Here is a 20,030-nt window from a genome sequence, read left to right on the forward strand (position 1 = left end):
GCAACAAGAGCAAATGCTAAAGGCAAATGCAGAGGATTGCATAATTACTAGCAAAACTCTTTTAATAATGAGAAGATTTAACTACAAGTAATCAAAGATCTGGTTAAGATAAAAGTTATAAACTTTATTTTTCTAGGCAGATTAAAGAATAAACATTATTTACAATTTTGATCAAAAATCTAACAAAACTATCACTTCAACAGAAAGAAAAGACAAACTCCAACTTCATACGGGTTATTTCTGATATCAAAGCTCATTTATTCCAACAAAATTAACCTTTTTAAAATTCAGTCCCTCCTTTTTCTTCAGGTTATCTCCTACATTGATACATACTTATTGAGATAAGGGCATCTAGAATACTCCAAAGATGTGAGCTTTTGTGGTCAGTACTGTGATATGCTGACTAAAATTCTATCGGGAATGAAGGACTCCTAGCTGTAGGAATGTTGTAATCCTCAACTCTCAAAGTCCATCAGGGATAGCCTTGACTGAAGAAAGCTGAGGACAGGCCCTCTTCTTGGGTATTCACATCCAATGATTATTATAAAAGCCCAGCCCTTTTGTCCAAATTTAGGGTGTTTCTGAAGGGTAATTCAACTTTTAGTACTCCTGGGAGAATCACGTAAGGCTTCTTCCACCCGGCCTGATGCCTTTTCCCTCTACCACCTTCCGAAGGCTGTTTTCACCAAGGAAAATTGATCATATTGTATGTCCACTATTCAGAACCTCCACTCTTTCAACCCCTTTGCTGATGCAAGTAGGGGTGATGATCTGCTTTGTGCTGGCACTGACAATTACATCTATGTAAGAATTCAACCCAGAAACAGCAGGAAGACCCTTACCACTGTCCAAGGGGGATCACAGACAATTACGATTAAAAAAAAAAAAAAAAAAACTAGTGAAGGCATTTAAGAAGAAATTTGCTGGGAATGGTACTATAATTGAGCAACCAAAATATGGAGAAGTAATTCAACCACAGAGTGACCAACGCAAAAACATATGCAAAAACAGTTTCTGGTAGAGTTTGGACTGGCTAAGGATAACTAGCTGAAGGTTCGTGGGTTTTCAACAGCTTTGGCTCACTTAAGCTTAAGTGAGGATTTCCTTGCAATGAGAATTCCCTTCTGTCCCTTGTTACAAGTTCAAAAATCCCACAGATGGTATAATGTAACCATCTGGGGTCTGCTTTTAACTTGGACTAGTGTAACTCCTTCATGCAATAAACTGTCTAGTCTTAAACTCCCTCATTTAAATAGAGGTCAAGCAGTAGGCTCCTAGAAGTAATGGGCCTGAAACTAAGCAGTAATGTGATGTTTCATTCCAGCCCACAGCCTCAAGATCATAGATAGAAACATCTTTCTCACCAGACATATACTACCTAATCTATGTCAATAAGACATAGTAAATTGAAGCTTCAAAGAAATCTGAGGGTGATTTTAATAATAATGATAATATAGGCTCCTTTATCATGTTTTTAGAATTGTTTTTCCTCCCTGATTATTATTATTATTCACCTCCTTTAAATTTATGCCAAATTATTTTATTATTTATGGTATAAATAATGTGAGGCCAAACTTCTACTTGAGTTAAGATTTTTACAAGGCAACAAACTTCAAACTGATGTGTCAGTCATGTAGCTAGCTGAAGAACTTGCAACTTAATGAAGAACAGTTGCCCAATGCCATGTAAAGTAACAGACTGGTTTTTGGTATATTTTTTTTTTCATTCAGTTTTAATGTTATGTAATATATTTAAGCCCTTATTTAAATAAAACTTGTTTTCAGAAACAAAAAAAGAAGCAAAGTCTCTAAGGCACAATTTCCAAATATCTCGCTTTAAAACAACCTAATTGCAAGCTAGTATTATAAATTGTGGATCTTTTGATTGGTAATTTTTCCTAGTTGTCTAATGAATATTGTGGTCAAGAAGCATTGCCAAAATAAATTTAAAAATTAATTAATTAAAGTTCTCCAATTTTGGAGACTACTATCCAAAGGGTTGTATATGGGAATCAAATTGTCATTTCCCAACTCCCAATTAGAACACAGCTAGTTTTACTCAAAGTTACCAAAAACTGCAGCAAGAAACAAATCAAATGAAGCCAAGGGTATCTCTGTAAGCACTGGATCCTTCCCAAAAGTCACAGTTTCACCAAATGAACCACAGAAGTCTTCATAGTCAGCCTTTTCATTTATTTGTTTTTAAGATTTTTATCTATGTATTTACTTGAGAAAGAGTGCATGCAAGCAGGGGGAGGAGAGAATAAGAGCTGCAGATTCTGCACTAAGTGTGGAGCTTGAAAGGGGGCTCAATCCCAGGACCCTGAGATCATGACATGAGCAGTAACCAAGAGTCAGATGCTTAACCAGCTGAGTCACCCAGGCACCCTAACACTTTCTTTCCCTCTTTCTTTCTTGTTTCCTTTTTCTTAGATTTTATATATTTATTTGTCAGAGAATGAGAGAGAACAAAAGCAGGAGGATCAGCAGGCAGAGGGAGAAACTGACTCCCCACTGAGCAGGGAGCTAGATGAGGGACTTGATCCCAGGACCCTGAGATTATGACCTGAACCAAAGGCAGAATTTAACAACTGAGTCACCAAGGTGTCCCACCCTAGCCCTTTTTTAATCAAGCAAAAAAAGAAGGCTAAGAGATCCAAAACCCTCCATTTGGTTTCCTCCACCAAAAAAACTACTAGAATGGATAAATGAATTCAGTAAGATCACAAGGATACAAAATCAATATACAGAAATCCACGCATTTCTATATAATAAAGAAATAAAAACTAACTAATAATGAAAGAGAAACTAAGAAAACAATTTAATTGAAAATTATACCATAAATAATAAAATAATTGGGCATAAATTTAAAGGAGGTGAATAATAATAATAAATCAGGGAGGAAAAACAATTCTAAAAACATGGTAAAGGAGCCTATATTGTCATTATTATTAAAATCACCCTCAGATTTCTTTGAAACTTCAATTTACTTCTTTCTTGGGCCTGTGGAAACTTCCTAGTTTTAGTACTTTCTTAAGCCCCAATCCTTAATTAAACCTTACTGCTTCAAAAACCACAAAACTAGTTAGCAAGAAAGTGTTAATTTTGTAAAGTATTCAATATCATCATTGTAATAAAGTACAAACAACAACAAATTAACAGCTGACTTCTAAAGCCAGTCTTCTAACTTCCATTATGGACGTTTTCTTCCTAGAATTTCCAGAGACTCTTAGCTTCTAAACAAACCAGCAACAGTGGTCTAATACACCAAGTACCCTCAAATTTCATTTTCTGAAGCTTCCAAACACATTATTTGAAAAATTATTCTAAAATGTCTGGAGTCATTGTTGGTTGTCACACTGGAGAAGGGGTTCTACTGGTAGAATATAAAGGTGCTGCTAAACATCCTATAATGTATAGGACAGTCTTTTACCACCAAAATTATATGGTCCAGAATGTCAATAGTGCCAAAGTTTAGAATCCTTCCCTTATATCTTTTGGGCCCATGTTTCCAATACATAATTTCATGTTAAACACTTTTAGAGACATCATCAATAAAAAAGGTTTAAAGTTTTTTCATACTCATATTTCTGTATAAGAGTTCCTTGCTACTTGAGATCCCTGGCTGGCTCAGTGGTAGAATATGTAACTCTTGAGATCTTGAAGTTGTGAGTTCAAGTCCATATTAGAATTAGAAATTACTTTAAAATTTTCTTAAGTTAAAAAAAGAGGGGTACCTGGGTGGCTCAGTTGGTTAAGTCTCTGCATTTGGCTCGAGTCATGATCTCAGTGCTGTGGGATAGAGCCGCACATTGGACTCCCTGTTCAGTGGGGAGTTTGCTTCTCTTTCTGTCTCTGTCTCTGTCCGTTCCTTATGCACTCACTCTGTGTGTGTGTGTGTGTATGTGTGTGTGTGTGTGTGTGTGTGTGAAATAAATAAGTGAATAAATATTTTTTAAAAAGAGCTCCTTGGTAATCTAAAAATTAAAAAAACATTTCATTAAATGTATACATTCATCAAAATATGAAGATATTCTTTAGTTTGATTTTACTAAACACCTTAAACCAGACAAGAAATTAATTTAGTAATAGACCATTATTTTTATAACGGCTAGTTATAACACATAGGAGTAAGAGTAATACCACAATTAGTAATAAAGGAGCACAGGTTACTGAAATGACTAACAGATTAGAAGAAAGATGCAAGAGCTTAAGTGGTGATGGCTGCACAACATTGCAATGAACTTAATACCACTGCATTGGACACATAGAAGTGCTTAAAACAGAGGTTAAAATGAAAATACAGAGCCAAAATGGTTTGGCCATTGACTTGACTTAGGCAAGTCACCAAACTAGGGCTTAATAAATAATATAATTGCAGTTTCAACCTTCCCCAGAAGTGTAGTCTTCACTGATCAGTCAGGAACTTTCTAGTAAGCACCCAATAAGGTAATCTATCACATGCACCCTCTTCATCTCCCTAATGAAAATGAGGTGATCCTCCAATGAGTTATCCTAGCTTTACCCTTAATGAAATCTGAGCTGCCCAGAATACTCCTTTCTTTTCTTTTGGTAGTGATTAATAACCCCTCCTCCCCAACACACACACACACACTACTTCCTACTAAAAACTTTCCATTTTGTACAAATCCTTGTTTCTCTCTTACTTGATGGTTGGAATGCTGCCCAATTCATGAATTAATTAATAAGCCAATTGGATCTTTAACTATAATGTTGAATTTTTGTCTTTTAATAGAGGAAACTCTGTTATTTATTTTATCATTTTTTTAAAAAGTAATATACCAAAACCACATTGATCATCATCAGTGAGTCAACTGTACTGTATGTGAATTATATATTGACAGAATTATTGTGATTATCCTTCTGCCTGTAACCTTTGAAGAAGCTGAAAACATAATTTTTTAATTCACTATTTTCTTTTTTTCTTTTTAAGATTTTATTTATTTGTTTGACAGAGACACAGCATGAGCAGGTGGAAGGGCAGAGTGAGAGAGAAATGCAGACTCCCTGCTGAGCAGGAGCCTGATACAGGGATAGATCCCAGGACCCTGGGATCATGACCTGAGCCCAAAGCAGACGCCTAACTGAGCACCCAGGTACGCTTAATTCATCATTTTCTACATGGTTAAAAAAAACATGTGGAGTAATAAGGATAAAACTATAGACATCAGTTAGGAGATAGTATGTAAAAGAGCAAAGGAAGATGGTATGAGAGCGCGGTGCTATTCTGGAAAAATTTTAAATTCAGAATTAATATGATTTAGTGAAGGATTGATTCAAATGTAAATGAGAATTAGGAGTAACTCCAAAAGTTTTAGAGTGGGCAATAATGGGAAGAATCTAGTCATGAGGTAGAAAAGAGTAATTGAATAGCAGGTGAAAGTAGCTAAGAAGGGCGCCTGGGTGGCTCAGTGGGTTAAGCCGCTGCCTTCAGCTTGGGTCATGATCTCAGGGTCCTGGGATCGAGTCCCGCATCGGGCTCTCTGCTCGGCAGGGAGCCTGCTTCCCTCTCTCTCTCTCTCTGCCTGCCTCTCCATCTACTTGTGATTTCTCTCTGTCAAATAAATAAATAAAATCTTTAAAAAAAAAAAAAAAGAAAGTAGCTAGGAAATCAAAAATTAGACTCTAGATTATATGCATTGATATCCCCAGTTAAATATTTATAACTAAATATGATGAGTGTTCAGTTTAAGGGAGGGATCTGCCCTAAAAATATAAATATGTGAATCAGGTTATGTGATGGTGTTGATAAGATTACTTAAACAATGAGGCAAGGTATCTCTATTCATAAGCTCAATTCTAAAATAGTAACAAAACAAAACTGTACACCCATACAGACCCTTGAACAATACACATTTGTATTGCAAGTTCCAGTTATATGCATGTTTTTAAAGTTAATACATCCAATACATTAATACATTAATATATTGGTCATGTCAGTTAAGTCGGACCCTTGGTTTTAACTTAGGTGATTATTTTAGGGTCCCAAAAAAGAGCCCTATACTGGGATCCACATTGGGTATGGAGTGTGCTTGAGATTCTCTCTCTCTTCTCTGCCACCCTTCCCTGTCTGCTGAATAAGGAAAGTGTTCTGGCATAGGCAGGGAAAGGTAGGGGGTCCCTGGCTAGGCTCTGAAATTATTCCTGGCAGGCAGAAGCACTAAGCTAGAGTGAACAAGAGATAAGGAAACAGACCGCCTGTCCCTGAATGTTAGTGAGGTTTTGTTTTGTTTTGTTTTGTTTGTTTTTGGTTGCTGCAGTGTACAGTATATCACAGAAAATGGCCAAACCTCAAAGAATTAAGTCACTGAGGATGTTACCAATAGTTCATGCTCAAACTAAGACAGCACAAGAATCTCAAGGCCACAAGCTTCCTAGTCAGTTCTAGAAGCCCTCCATGGCAACCCATTCGGGACCCCTCCTACTCCAGAGAGCTTCTTCTTTCCTTTTTGCTCTCACCCTCACTACATGAACTGTCATTTCACTTCACCCCTTTGTGTTTGAGAGTTTCATTCTTCGAATCTGTGAGACAAAAACCCTGCAATCCTTTAACACTGCCATGTATATGCACTCGTTCTCACTCTAAAATTAATAAATGAAAGGGATGCCTGGGCAACTCAGTCATCAAGTGTCTGCCTTCTGATCAGATCATGATCCCAGGGTCCTGGAATAAAGTCCTGCATCAGATCCCTGTTCTTCTCCCCCCCCCCATCCCCCTGCCTCTGCCTTGCTTTTGCTCCATCTGTCTATGACAAACAAATTAATAAAATCTTTTAAAAAATAAAACAAAATAAATAAAATATTAAAAAATAATAATATGTGGAGGAAATTTTGGAAATATGAGACAATTTGAAAAAATTCACCAATAAATCATGTAGCCTAGAAATATTAAAAAATTTTAAGTAGAACTTCAATATGTCATTAATGCAAAAAATATATTTAGACAGTAGTCTGGTTTGCCATTTATTACTCTAAAATACAATAAACCCTTGAACAAAGTGGAAGGGAAGGGCATTGACACTCTATATAGTTTAAAATATGTGTGTAACTTCTCATTCTCCCTAAGTTACCTAGTAACAGCTTCCTTTTGCCTAGAAGCCTTTCTGATAGAACAAACAATTAGCACATATTTTGTATGTTAAATGTACCATATACTATATTTATCTAATAAAGCTAGAGAAAAGTAGATGTTGTTAAAATCATAAAGAAGAGAAAATACATTTACAATACTGGACTATATTTATGGGGGAAAATATCTGTTTATAAAAGGAGCCATATGGTTCAAACCCATGTTGTTCAATGACCAACTATATATACAAATCTATTATAAAAATTTTAAATTTATTTAAGGTTACACACGTTTTCAGAGTGTACATAGTACCATCTACAGTTGATAGATATGTGAATTAAAACAAAGATGTAATATTAAATACAAACTGTACTAGTGTAATAATTTCTTAGCTGCTTTCTGTTGCTCTTGCAGTAACTTCAAGTGTCATAAATACTTTTCAAACTATGTGACTAATCACCTCCTGAACAGTTCATCTCCTACCACAGAAGAATGTGATCCCTTGCTGTTCTTATGTATTTTCCATGGAGTTTAGTGTAGCATCATGAACCTCAAATAACACCACAGTACCTTTAAAAGTGCCCCTAGTGATGCTGGAAGTGCTCCAAAGAAGCAAAGTCATGATATTATGACAAAAAGTTGAATTGCCTAATATGTACTATAGGTTAAGGCCAGCAGCTGCAATTACCCACCATTCTGAGATAAATGAATCAAGCATAAAGACTTTTTTTTTTTTTTTAAGGTAAATCCATGAAGTCATCAATACAGCCAGGCTAGCTGGTACAAAAATTTGTTATTGTCTTTTGAGAAACACCTTTTCATAGCGTTACAAATATCACTTTCATGCGGGTATAGGATTGTTCTCAGGAAGGCATTTCTATAGACTCTTATAATGGACTAGAAAAAGGAAAAGTCATTATACAACTTAAAGCAAAAGGAAGTTGAAGGGAGGAGTCAAGATGGTGGAGGGTAGCAGGCTGAGATGACATCAGGTAGCAGGAGATCACCTAGGTAGCTTATCAAACCATTGCAAATACCTACAAACTCAAAAGGAGATCAAAGAGAAGAAGAGCAACAATTTTAGAAACAGAAAATCGACCACTTTCTGAAAGGCAGGACCAGCATAGAAATGAATCCAAAGCCACAGGAAGATAGACCATGGGGGGAGGGGTGGGCTTCTGGCAAGCAGCAGAGCAATGGAGCACAAAATCAGGACTTTTATAAATCTGCTCCACTGAGGGACATCGGTCCACAGGCTAAGCAGGGATGGAGCCCTCATGGGGACAGCATAGTCTTAGGTTCCATGGGGTCACAGAAGGATCAGGGGTGTCTGAGTGTCACAGAGCTCACAGGTATTAAAGCAGGGAAGCTGGCTACAGAGACAGAGCTGAGGAGTGAGCTCTCAACTTGGGGTTACCTTAAACTGTGATCAGTGGCACAATCAAACCACTGCTTTTTGAGCAGGGACCCCACAATTGGCAGATCCAGGGACACCCCCCTGGAATAGTAGCAGGGATCTGCTGGGTTTGGAGACTCCAGTAGGGGCTGTATGCCAGACACAGAGACACCTGGTCATAGGCTGGCGCTTGGTATGCAGCTGGAGACCAGGGAGATGGGAGTGATTGAGTGCTTTTCTCTGAGGGCACACTGAGGAGTGGGAGTGGGGCCCCAAGCTCTCCGCTCCTCTGAGCCAGAGATTGGGAGGCCTCCATTTTTATTCCCATCCTCCAGAACTCTATGGAAAGCATCCATGGAACAAAAGCTCCCTAAAGTGAACCTGAGCAGATTACTTACCCTAGCCCCTGGAAAGACACTTGAGAATCATGGCAACAGGCCCCTCCCCCAGAAAATCAGGAAGAAATCCAGCCAAGATCAAGTTCACTTATCAAGGAGAACAGCAGAATTCCAGAAGAGGAGGAAAGCAAAGCATGGAATTCATGGCTTTCTCCCCATGATTTTTTAGTCTCACAAAGTTAATGATTGTTTAATTTTTTTTCTTATTCTAATTTTTTTAACTTTTACTCTTTCCTCTTTTAACATTTTTAACTACTTTATCTTAACAATACTTTTCAAAAAAAATCTTTTTGAACCCTCATGGTCATATTTTATCTTTCATTGTACCTAACTTTATTTTTTGTATACACATAGTTTTTTCTTCTAAAAAAAATTTGGGATACTACTTCTTCCAATAGATCAAAGTATACCCTAAATCTAGCATAGGGCTTTGTTCTAGCCTCCAGCCTGAGCAAATTCTCTCCACTTTCTTTTTCTTTTCCCAACCAACTTATCAATTACTCTTTTAGAAATTTCTTTTTTAATTTTCATCTTTGTAGTCATATTCCATCCCTTAATTGTGTTTACCCTTATTTTGTGTGTGTGTTGTATATATATACATACATATACATATACATATACATACACATATATATTCTTTCTTTCTTTAAAATTTTGGGAGGTAGTTTCTTCTAAGAGACCAAAATACTTCCAAAATTAAGTGGGTGGCTCTGTTCTATTCACCAGTCTAATATATATATTTTTTTTCTTTTTTCTTTTTTCTTTTTTTCTTTTTCTTTTTGTTAAATTTTTTTTCTGAACTTCTTTTTACCCTCTCTTCCCCCCACCCCATGATTTGTGGTCTCTTCTGATTTGGCTGAAGCACATTTTCTGGGGGTCTTTGCCACAATTTTAGTATTTTATTCTCTCCTTCATATATATTTTTAAAGATTTTATTTATTTATTTGACAGAACGAGATCTCAAGTAGGCTGAGAGGCAAAGAGAGAGAGAGAAATGGAGAGTGTAAAGCATACTCCCCCACAGAGGAAAGAGACCAATGTGGGGCTCAATCCCAAGACCCTGAGATCATGACTGGGCCTAAGGCAGAGGCTTTTAATCCACTGAGCCACGCAAGTGCCGCTCCTTCATATATTCTTATCTGATAAAATGAAAAGGTGGAAAAACTTACCACCGAAAAAAAAAAAAAAAAAAAGAACAAGAGGCAGAAGGCTAGTGACCTAATCAATATGAACATTGGTAATATGTCAGATCTAGAGTTCAGAATAATGATTCTCAAAGTGCTAGCGGGGCTTGAAAAAGGCATGGAAGATATTAGAGAAACCCTCTCTGGAGAAATAAAAGCCCTTTCTGGAAAAATAAAAGAACTAAAATCTAACCAGGTTGAAATCAAAAAAGCTATTAATGAGGTGCAATAAAAAATGGAAGCTCTTACTGCTAGGATAAATGAGACAGAAGAGAGAATTAGAGATTAGAGAATTCTAGAGAGAATTAGTCATTAGATAAAGAGTCTGAGCAAAATAAATACAAACAACTACTGGACCACAAGGTGAGAATTTGAGAGATAAGACAAAACAACATTAGAAAAATTGGGATTCCAAAAGAAGAAGAGAGAGAGAGGGGAGCAGAAGGTATATTGGAGTAGATTATTGTAGAGAATGTCCCTAACATGCCAAAGGAAACAAGCATCAAAATCCAGGAGGTGCTGAGAATCCCCCCGAAAATCAATAGGATAGGTCCACACCCCATCGTCTAATGGTAAGACTTATAATTCTTAATGATGTAGAGAAAATCCTGAAAGCAGCCCAGGACAAGAAGTGTGTAACATACAATGGTAAAAATCTTAGATTGGTAGCAGACTTATCCATTGACACCTGGCAGGCCAAAAAGAATTGACATGATATATTCAGAGCACTAAACAAGAAAAAAAATGCAGCCAAGAATACCATATTCAGCTAAGCTATTATTGAAAATAGAAGGAGAGACTAAAAGCTTCCAGGACAACCAAAAACTAAAAGAATCTGTAAACACCAAACCAGCTCTACAGGAAATACTGAAAGGGGTCTTCTAAGCAATGAGAGAGCCTAAAAGTAACAGACCAGAAAGGAACAGAGACAATCTATTATAACAGTCACTTTACAGGCAATACAATGGTATTAAATTCATATCTCTCAATAGTTACCCTGAATGTAAATGGGTTAAATGCCCCAATGAAAAGACAAAGGGTATCAGAATGGATTAAAAAAATAAAACCTATCAAGATGCCTGGGTGGCTCAGTTGGTTAAGCAGCTGCCTTCGGCTCAGGTCATGATCCCGGCATCCTGGGATCGAGTCCCACATCGGGCTCCTTGCTCAGCGGGGATCCTGCTTCTCCCTCTGCTTCTGCCTGCCATTCTGTCTGCCTGTGCTTCCTCTCTCTCCCCCCTCTCTCTCTGATAAATAAATAAAATCTTTAAAAAATAAAAATAAAAAAAATAAAACCTATCAATATGCTGTCTACAAGAAACTCATTTTAGACCCAAAGACACCTCCAGATTTAAAGTGAGTGGGTGGAAAACAATTTACCATGTTAATGGACATCAGAAGAAAGCTGGGATAGCAATCCTTACATCAGATAAATTAGATTTTAAGCCAAAGACTGTAATAAGAGATGAGGAAGGACACTATATCATACTCAAAGGGTCTGTCCAACAAGAAGATCTAACAATTTTAAATATCTATGCCCCGAACATGGGAGCAGCCAACTATATTAACCACTTAGTAACAAAATCAAAGAAACATATGGACAATAATACAATAATATTAATACTCACCCACCCCCTCACTGAAATGGACAGATCATCCAAGCAAAATATCAACAAGGAAATAAAGGCCTTAAATGACACACTGTACCAGATGGACATTACAGATATATTCAGAATGTTCATTCCCAAAGGAACAGAATACACATTCTTCTTTGGTGCACATGGAACATTCTCCAGAATAGATCACATCCTAGGTCATAAATCAGATCTCAACTTATTCCGAAAGATTGGGATCATTCCCTGCATATTTTCATAAAGCGCTCTGAAGCTAGAACTCAATCACAAGAGGAAATTAAAGAACCCAAATACATGGATACTAAAGAGGATCCTTCTAAAGAATGAGTGGGTCAACTAGGAAATTAAAGAATTGAGGGGTGCCTGGGCGGCTCAGTGGGTTAAGCCTCTGCCTTCAGCCCAGGTCATGATATCAGGTTCCTGGGATCGAGCCCCGCATTGGGCTATCTGCTCAGCAGAGGGTTACCTCTCTCTGCCTGGCTTTCTGCCTACTTGTGATCTCTCTCTGTGTCAAATAAATAAATAAAATCTTTTTTTAAAAAGAAGAATTGAAAAAATTCATGATAATGAAAACACAATGGTTCAAAATCTGTGGGACACAGCAATGGCAGTCCGGAGAGGGAAATATAAAGTAATACAAGCCTTTCACGAGAAACAAGAAAGGTCTCAAATATACAACCTAAACCTAACCCTACACCTAAAGGAGCTGGAAAAGAACAACAAAGAAAGCCTAAACCAAGAAGGAAAAGAAATAATAAAGATCAGAGCAGAAATCAATGAAATAGAAACAAACAAACAAAAAAAAAAAAACACAAGAACAATAGAACAAATCAATGAAACTAGGAGGTGGTTCTTTGAAAGAATTAATAAGATTGATAAAACCCTGGCCAGACTTATGAAAAAGAAAAGAGAAAGGACCCAAATTTTAAAAAATCATGAATGAAAGAGGAGAGATCACAACCAACACCAAAGAAATACAAACAACTATAAGAACGTATTATGAGCGACTATACGCCAGCAAATTTGACAATCTGGAAGAAGTGGATGCATTCCTAGAGACATATAAACTACCACAACTAAACCAGGAAGAAATGGAAAACCTGAACAGATCCATAACCAGTAAGGAGATTGAAGCAGTCATTAAAAATCTCCCAACAAACTAGAGCCCAGGGCCAGATGGCTTCCCAGGGGAATTCTACCAACCATTTAAAGAAAAAATAATTCCTATCCTCCTGAAACTGTTCCAAAAAATAGAAATGGAAGGAAAACTTACAAACTCATCTTATGAGGCCAGCATCACCTTGATCCCAAAACCAAAGATCCCATCAAAAAAGAGAATTATGGGATTGGGAGGGAGACAAACCATAAGTGACTCTTAATCTCACAAAACAAACTGAGGGTTGCTGGGGGGAGGGGATTTGGCAGAAGGGGGGGTAGGGTTATGAACATTGGGGAGCACATGAACATGTGCTATGGTGAGTGCTGTGAAGTGTGTAAACCTGGCAATTCACAGACCTGTATCCCTGGGGATAAAAATATATTATGTTTATTTAAAAAATTAAAATTTAATTTAAAAATGAGAGAATTAGAGAGTAATATTCTTGATGAACACAGATGCAAAAATTCTCAGAAGATACTAGCCAATAGGATCCAACAGTAGATTAAAAGGATTATTCACCACAACCAAGTGGGATTTATCCCAGGACTGCAAGTTTGGTTCAACATCCACAAATCAATGTGAAACAATACATCAATGAAAGAAAAAACAAGAACCATATGATACTCTCAATAGATGCTGAAAAAGCATTTGACATGGTACAGCATCCTTTCCTGATCAAAACTTTTCAAAGTGCAGGGATAGAGGGCACATACCTCAATATCATCAAAGTCATCTATGAAAATCCCACAGCGAATATTATTCTCATTGGAGAAAAACTCAGAGCTTTTCTGCTAAGGTTAGGAAAAGAGCAGGGATGTACATTATCAAGACTGCTATTCAATATAGTACTAGAAATCCTAGCCTCAGCAATCAGACAACAAAAAGAAATTAAAGGCATCCAAATCAGCAAAGAAGTCAAACTCTCACTTTTTGCGGATGATATGATACTTTATGTGGAAAACCCAAAAGATTCCACTCCAAGTGCGCTAGAACTTGTACAGGAATTCAGCAAAGTATCAGGATATAAAAGAAATCAGTTGCATTTCTATACACCAACACCGAGACAGAAAAAAGAGAAATTAAGGAGTCATCCCATTTACAATTGCACCCTAAGATACCTGGGAATAAACCTAACCAAAGAGGCAAAGAATCTATACTCAGAAAACTATAAAGTAGTCATGAAAGAAATTGAGGAAGATACAAAGAAATGGAAAAATGTTCCATGGTCATGGATTGGAAGAAATATTGTGAAAATGTCTATGCTAACTAAAGCAATCTATAATTTATTTTTAGATTTAATGCAATTCCTATCAATCCCATCCATTTTTTTCAAAGAAATGGGACAAATAATCCTGAAATTTATAAAGAACCAGAAAAGACCTCAAATAGCCAGAGGAATATTGAAAAAGAAAGCCAAACTTGGTGGCCTCACAATTCCTGACTTCAAGCTCTATTACAAAGCTGTCATCAAGACAGTATGGTACTGGCACAAAAACAGACACATAGATCAATGGAGCAGAATAGAGAGCCCAATAATAGATCCTAAATTCTATGGTCAACTAATCTTCGACAAAGCAGAAAAGAATGTCCAATGGAATTGTTTCTTCAACAAATGGTGTGGGAAAATTGGACAGCCACATGCAGAAAAAGGAAATTGGACCATTTCCTTACATCACACATGAAAACAGACTTAAAATGGATGAAAGACCTCAGTGTGAGACGGGAATCCGTCAAAAGCCTTGAGGAGAACACAGGCAGCAACCTCTTCAACCTCAAATGCAGCAACATCTTCCTAGGAACATCGCCAAAGGCAAGGGAAGCAAGGGCAAAAATGAACTACTGGGACTTCATCAAGATCAAAAGCTTCTGTGCAGCTAAAAAACAGTCCACAAAACCAAAAGACAACTGACAGAATGGGAGAAGATATTTGCAAATGACACATCAGATAAAGGGCTAGTACCCAAAATCTATAAAGAATTTATCAAACTCAACACCCAAAGAACAAATAATCCAATCAAGAAATGGGCAGAGGACATGAACTGACATTTCTGCAAAGAAGACATCCAAATGGCCAACAGACATATGAAAAAGTGCTCCACATCACTTGGCATCAGGGAAATGCAAATCAAAACCACAATGAGATACCACCTCACAGTCAGAATGGCTAAAATTAACAAGTCAGGAAACGACAGATGCTGGCAAAGATATGGAGAAAGGGGAACCCTCCTGCACTGTTGGTACAAATGTAAGCTGGTGCAACCACTCTGGAAAACAGCATGGAGGTTCCTCAAAAAGTTGAAAATAGAGCTACCCTATGACCTAGCAATCACTCTACTAGGTATTTACTCTAAAGATACAAATGTAGTGATCCAAAAGCACACATGCACTGAAATGTTTATAGCAGCAATGTCCCCAGTAGCCAAACTATGGAATGAAACAAGATGTCCACCAACAGATGAATGGATAAAGAAGATGTGGTATATATATATACAATGGAATACTATGCAGCCATCAAAAGAAATGAAATCTTGCCATTTGCGACAACGTGAATGGAACTAGAGGGTATTATGCTTAACGAAATCAGTCAATCAGAGAAAGACAATTATTATATGATCTCCCTGATATGAAGAAGTTGAGAGGCAACATGGCAGTTGGGGGGTAGGAAAAGAATAAATGAGACAAGATGGGATCAGGAGGGAGACAAACCATAAGAGACTCTTATTCTCACAAAACAAACTGAGGGTTGCTTGGGGGGTGGGGAGTAGGGAGAAGATGGTTGGGTTATGGACATTGGGGAGGGTATGTGCTATGGTGAGTGCTGTGAAGTGTGTAAACCTGGATATTCACAGACCTGTACCCCTGGGGCTAATAATATATTATATGTTAATTTAAAAATTAAAAAAAAAAAAGAAAGAAAGTTGAAGGATCTGAAGCTGGAGAATTTAATGCCTGTAAATGATGGTTCAATAATTTTAGGAAGAGGTTTGGCTCTTAAAAAAATTTTCAGTAAAACAGGAGTAGCAGCTCCTGCAAATCAAGAGGCCATAGACAAATTCCCAGATACCATTAGGAAAATCACTGAGGGAAAAGGGTATCTGCCTGATCACGTTTTTAATGCAGACAAAAGTTCCCTATTCTGGAAGAAGGTGTCACAAAGGAAGAGAAGCCAGCACCGGGATTCAAAGCAGGAAGGGACAGGCCGAGTCTCCAGTTTTGTGCAAATGCAGCCAGGCCTGATCAGGTCCTACCCATATCTATGAAAACTGCTTCCAGTCCCTGAGAGTGAAGGCAAGAGATAAACATGAGAAGCCTCTGTCTTGGCTGCTCGTGAAAGCCTCGACAACAAAGACCCCGTTTCTGGACTGGTTCCATTGATGCTTTGTCTCTGGCATCAGGAAGTACCTTGCCAGTGAGCGACTACCTCCTAAAATTCTTTTGCTATTAGACAGTGGTGCTCATGAGCTAGACCCCCGTGAGTTGAGGACCAAAGGTGTTAAAGTGGTCTAAGTGTCCCCAAACACAACGTCTCTAACTCATCTCCCAGATCAGAGGGCCATGAGGACCTTTAAAGTTCATCACACATGGCACCACATGAAAAGAACTGTCATAAGTGTCCCCAAACACAACGTCTCTAACTCATCTCCCAGATCAGAGGGCCATGAGGACCTTTAAAGTTCATCACACATGGCACCACATGAAAAGAACTGTCAGTGCTTGGAAGAGCACCCTGATCTAAAAAACATCATGAGAATCTGGAAGGACAGCTCCACTGAAGACGTCACCATTGTCACAGAAAAAACTGTGAGAACCATTAAGCCCCAAGTAACTCGGACTGGAGAAAACTGTGTCTGGGTGTTGTGTGTGACTTCAGTCTCTACAACAGAGGCAATCAGCAAAATCATAAAACAGACTGTAGATATGGCAAGAAAAACCGTGGGGTCGGGGGGTGGAGCAGGGTGAAGAATTTGACGATCTGAATCTTGGAGAAATTCAAGACCTAATACACACCACCTCAGAAGACTTAACAGGAGTCTGTTTGATGGAGATGAGAACTCCTGAACCAGTGCCAGATGATGGGGATGGAGACACAGAGAAACGCCATGCCAGAAAACAGATTGATAGAGAGCAGTCTGGCAGAGGGCTCTGATGATCAAGATTGCTTTTGACTCCTTTTGTGACATGGACCCTTCCATGATACGGACATCAAAACCAAAGGAAACAGCAGACCCATACAGGGACATTTGTAGAGGAATGAAACAGAAGCAGAAAGGAAACAGCAGACCCATACAGGGACATTTGTAGAGAAAAGAAAAAGCGAGCAAGTTCCTTAAAGTTACACTGAGTGTACCTGCCTCTCCTGCCTCCCCCGGGGCACAGCAAGACCAGCTCCTCTTCAGCCTACTCACTTTGAAGACAAGAAAGATGAAGACCTTGATGATCCCCTTCCACTTAGTGGGCACTAAATCATCATCATGCTGTACAGTTAATAAGCTTGTCTGTTGTGTCTGTGTGTGTCTTGGTGTGAAAATTTAGTAATCGCACGGCAGGAACTGCATCAGCTGTTTCATGTCATCAGCATCACTACGTATTCATTGTGTAGAACACTGTGTGCAAGACTCATCCTTACAGAGGCATAGAGAGAGTAAGATGTAATGTAAAATTAATAATGTGCCATGTTCTTACTGTTTCATACTTTGCTTTCAAAGCACTGCCTTACTCTGTAATGATGCCTCTCAGAATAGGAGAAGCAGGGTATCAGCCTATCATCACCGGTACCGGTTTCCTCTTTAATGTATTTGTGTCCAATTTTGTATTATGAATGTGACTGTAATACCATATGCCATTAAGATTTTGTAGTGATTCATTCATTAGTGTATAGTCTGACGATCAAGAAGCACTAATACATGGGGTGCCCGCGTGGCTCAGTCGCTTAAGTGTCTGCCTTCGGCTTAGGTCATGATCCCAGGGTCCTAGGATCGAGCCCTGCATCGGGCTCCCTGCTCAGTGGGGAGCGTGCTTCTCCCTCTCCCACTCCCCCTGCTTGTGTTCCTCTCTCACTGCGTCTATGTCTGTCAAATAAATAAATAAATAATCTAAAAAAAAAAAAAAAGAAGAAGCCCTATACATTACACACTACACTGGCTACCCAAAGCAACCATATTGCCACTTTTTTGATATCAATGCACAAATTGTTAAACCTGTAAATAAATATGAATTTCTTTTTCACATTACCTTTTCCTTTTTGATGTCTAGTGTTAATACTACTTACAACATCTACAGTGTTTTCTATCAGACGTAAGACAACACTGGCATGATGATTCATGGTATGACAGATGACATAAATTTATACTGTTGATAAATACAATTCTGTAAGTATATCTTATCTTCCTTATGACTTTATAGTAACTTTTTCTTTTTCTCTAGCCTACTTGAAGAATACAAATATAATACTTATATAAAATATTTGTTAATCAATTGTATATATCATCAATAATGCTTCAGGCCAACAGCAGGATGCCACAAAGGGTTAATGATATTAAGAGTAACAAAAAACATAAAGCTCCTTTTCCAGGGACCTGTTTCTTCCTAACCAGCCATTGCATCTTTTCAGACACCATAACAAATCCACTAGCTATCTCTTCAGAATTGAAGACTGAAACAAATATAGATCACTGATATGATTCCAGCCTATGAAAAGCAAGGCCCACATTTATCAAGGTGGGAACCAACATAATTCAAGGAATTCATAGGAAAACAAGTAAGCAACAAAACAAAACCATTAAGAGCAGTAGTTTCTGTTTATCATGTTTTCAAACCATATATAAAAATAGAACTTTCTCCTGCTAACTGCCCAGGAAATCAACCCTTATCTATAACAACTGAGATAGCCAGATTGTTATAAATCATTCCTCTAATAACCAGATTGCTATTTTCAATAATAATCCAGAGCTAAACAGTAATTTCATAATGATCATTCTAAAATGGCCATAATTTGATTAATAATGAACATATTCCTTAATTTTTATCCTCTGATTCAATTTAGATACAAACAAACCCAATATACACTCCTAACAAAGCATGCAGGATTCCTCTTTTCTAGCTTACTTATCTACAGTTTCCTTAGCCAATATTTTCCAATCAGGAAAGACCTGGCACCTTTTCCAATATAAAGTTTTCCAATCTTCTGCCTACCTCTGAGCTGAATGATTGTGGTTGATTCTTTTACTACAGCAAACTCAGAATAGATAGCTTTGGTTTTTCTCATTCAGCTGGTCTTATTTCTATATTCCTTTCTGATGTAATTAATCAGACTTTAGACCTAGCTTTCAAGAATTTTAGAAAGTTCCTCAGGGGATTATAGTTTAACCAAGGAAGATATCCATAGCAAAGAACTTCCTTTCCAAACATCTCTTTCTACAGCTTCCTCTCTCATTAAGAAATGTTCACATTCCTCTTTGAATTTAGACTATTCTCCATCCTATCTGCCTTTCTGTTCATATTGTGAAAATTAATAAAAAGGAACTTCCATAAAATGAAGTTTGGAAAAACTGGAATTCCTACCATTCCTTCGCAACTGCAAACTAGACAGGAAGAGACAGATCTTGCTTATGGATATTGCTTTACTATCCTTACATAAGGAGGAAAGATTTATCTCTTCTCTCCCAGCTTCCCACAACAGTCCAGCCAATAAAAATACACTATATTTTTGAACTCTCTCTGTAGCCAATGTACTTTTTTCTATATAGCATCTTTTTCAAAGCCCCCTTCCTCTAAAATAGAGCATTAAGAGCCTTCCTGTTCTTTCTTCTCCAAACTTGCCTATGGCTTTACTGCAACTTACTTGTTCAGAATTGCAATCTTTGCTATTCCCAAGTAAACCCTTATTTTGAAGGTTACCATTACTAGGCAGTCAACATGGGGATCCCAGAGAAGATACCCACAACTCCAGGACTCATGGGCAGCAAGTGGTGGTACGTGTAGAACTGACTGGACTTAAGGCTTTCTCTCCAAACTGGATTTCAGGATAAGTTTTCTCCTGGATTTGGAGCTTCCTTCTTTCTGTCTGAACTGTCTGTGCTTACCTGGGATTTTTTTAAGCCCTTGGTTTTGTTTCCATCTTCTGAAAGTACTTGTTTTGTATTTAGTCTGACCCCACCCTGGAATCAGACT

The 20,030-nt window shown here is 37.8% G+C and overlaps 1 pseudogene; it reads left to right on the top strand.

Annotated features, from left to right (window-relative positions):
• Window positions 1-708: 708 nt before the first annotated feature.
• Window positions 709-20,030, top strand: part of LOC116583949 — a 39,513-nt pseudogene continuing 20,191 nt past the window's right edge.

The sequence above is a fragment of the Mustela erminea genome, chromosome Y (genome assembly GCF_009829155.1).
Source record: "Mustela erminea isolate mMusErm1 chromosome Y, mMusErm1.Pri, whole genome shotgun sequence".
Taxonomy (NCBI): domain Eukaryota; kingdom Metazoa; phylum Chordata; class Mammalia; order Carnivora; family Mustelidae; genus Mustela; species Mustela erminea.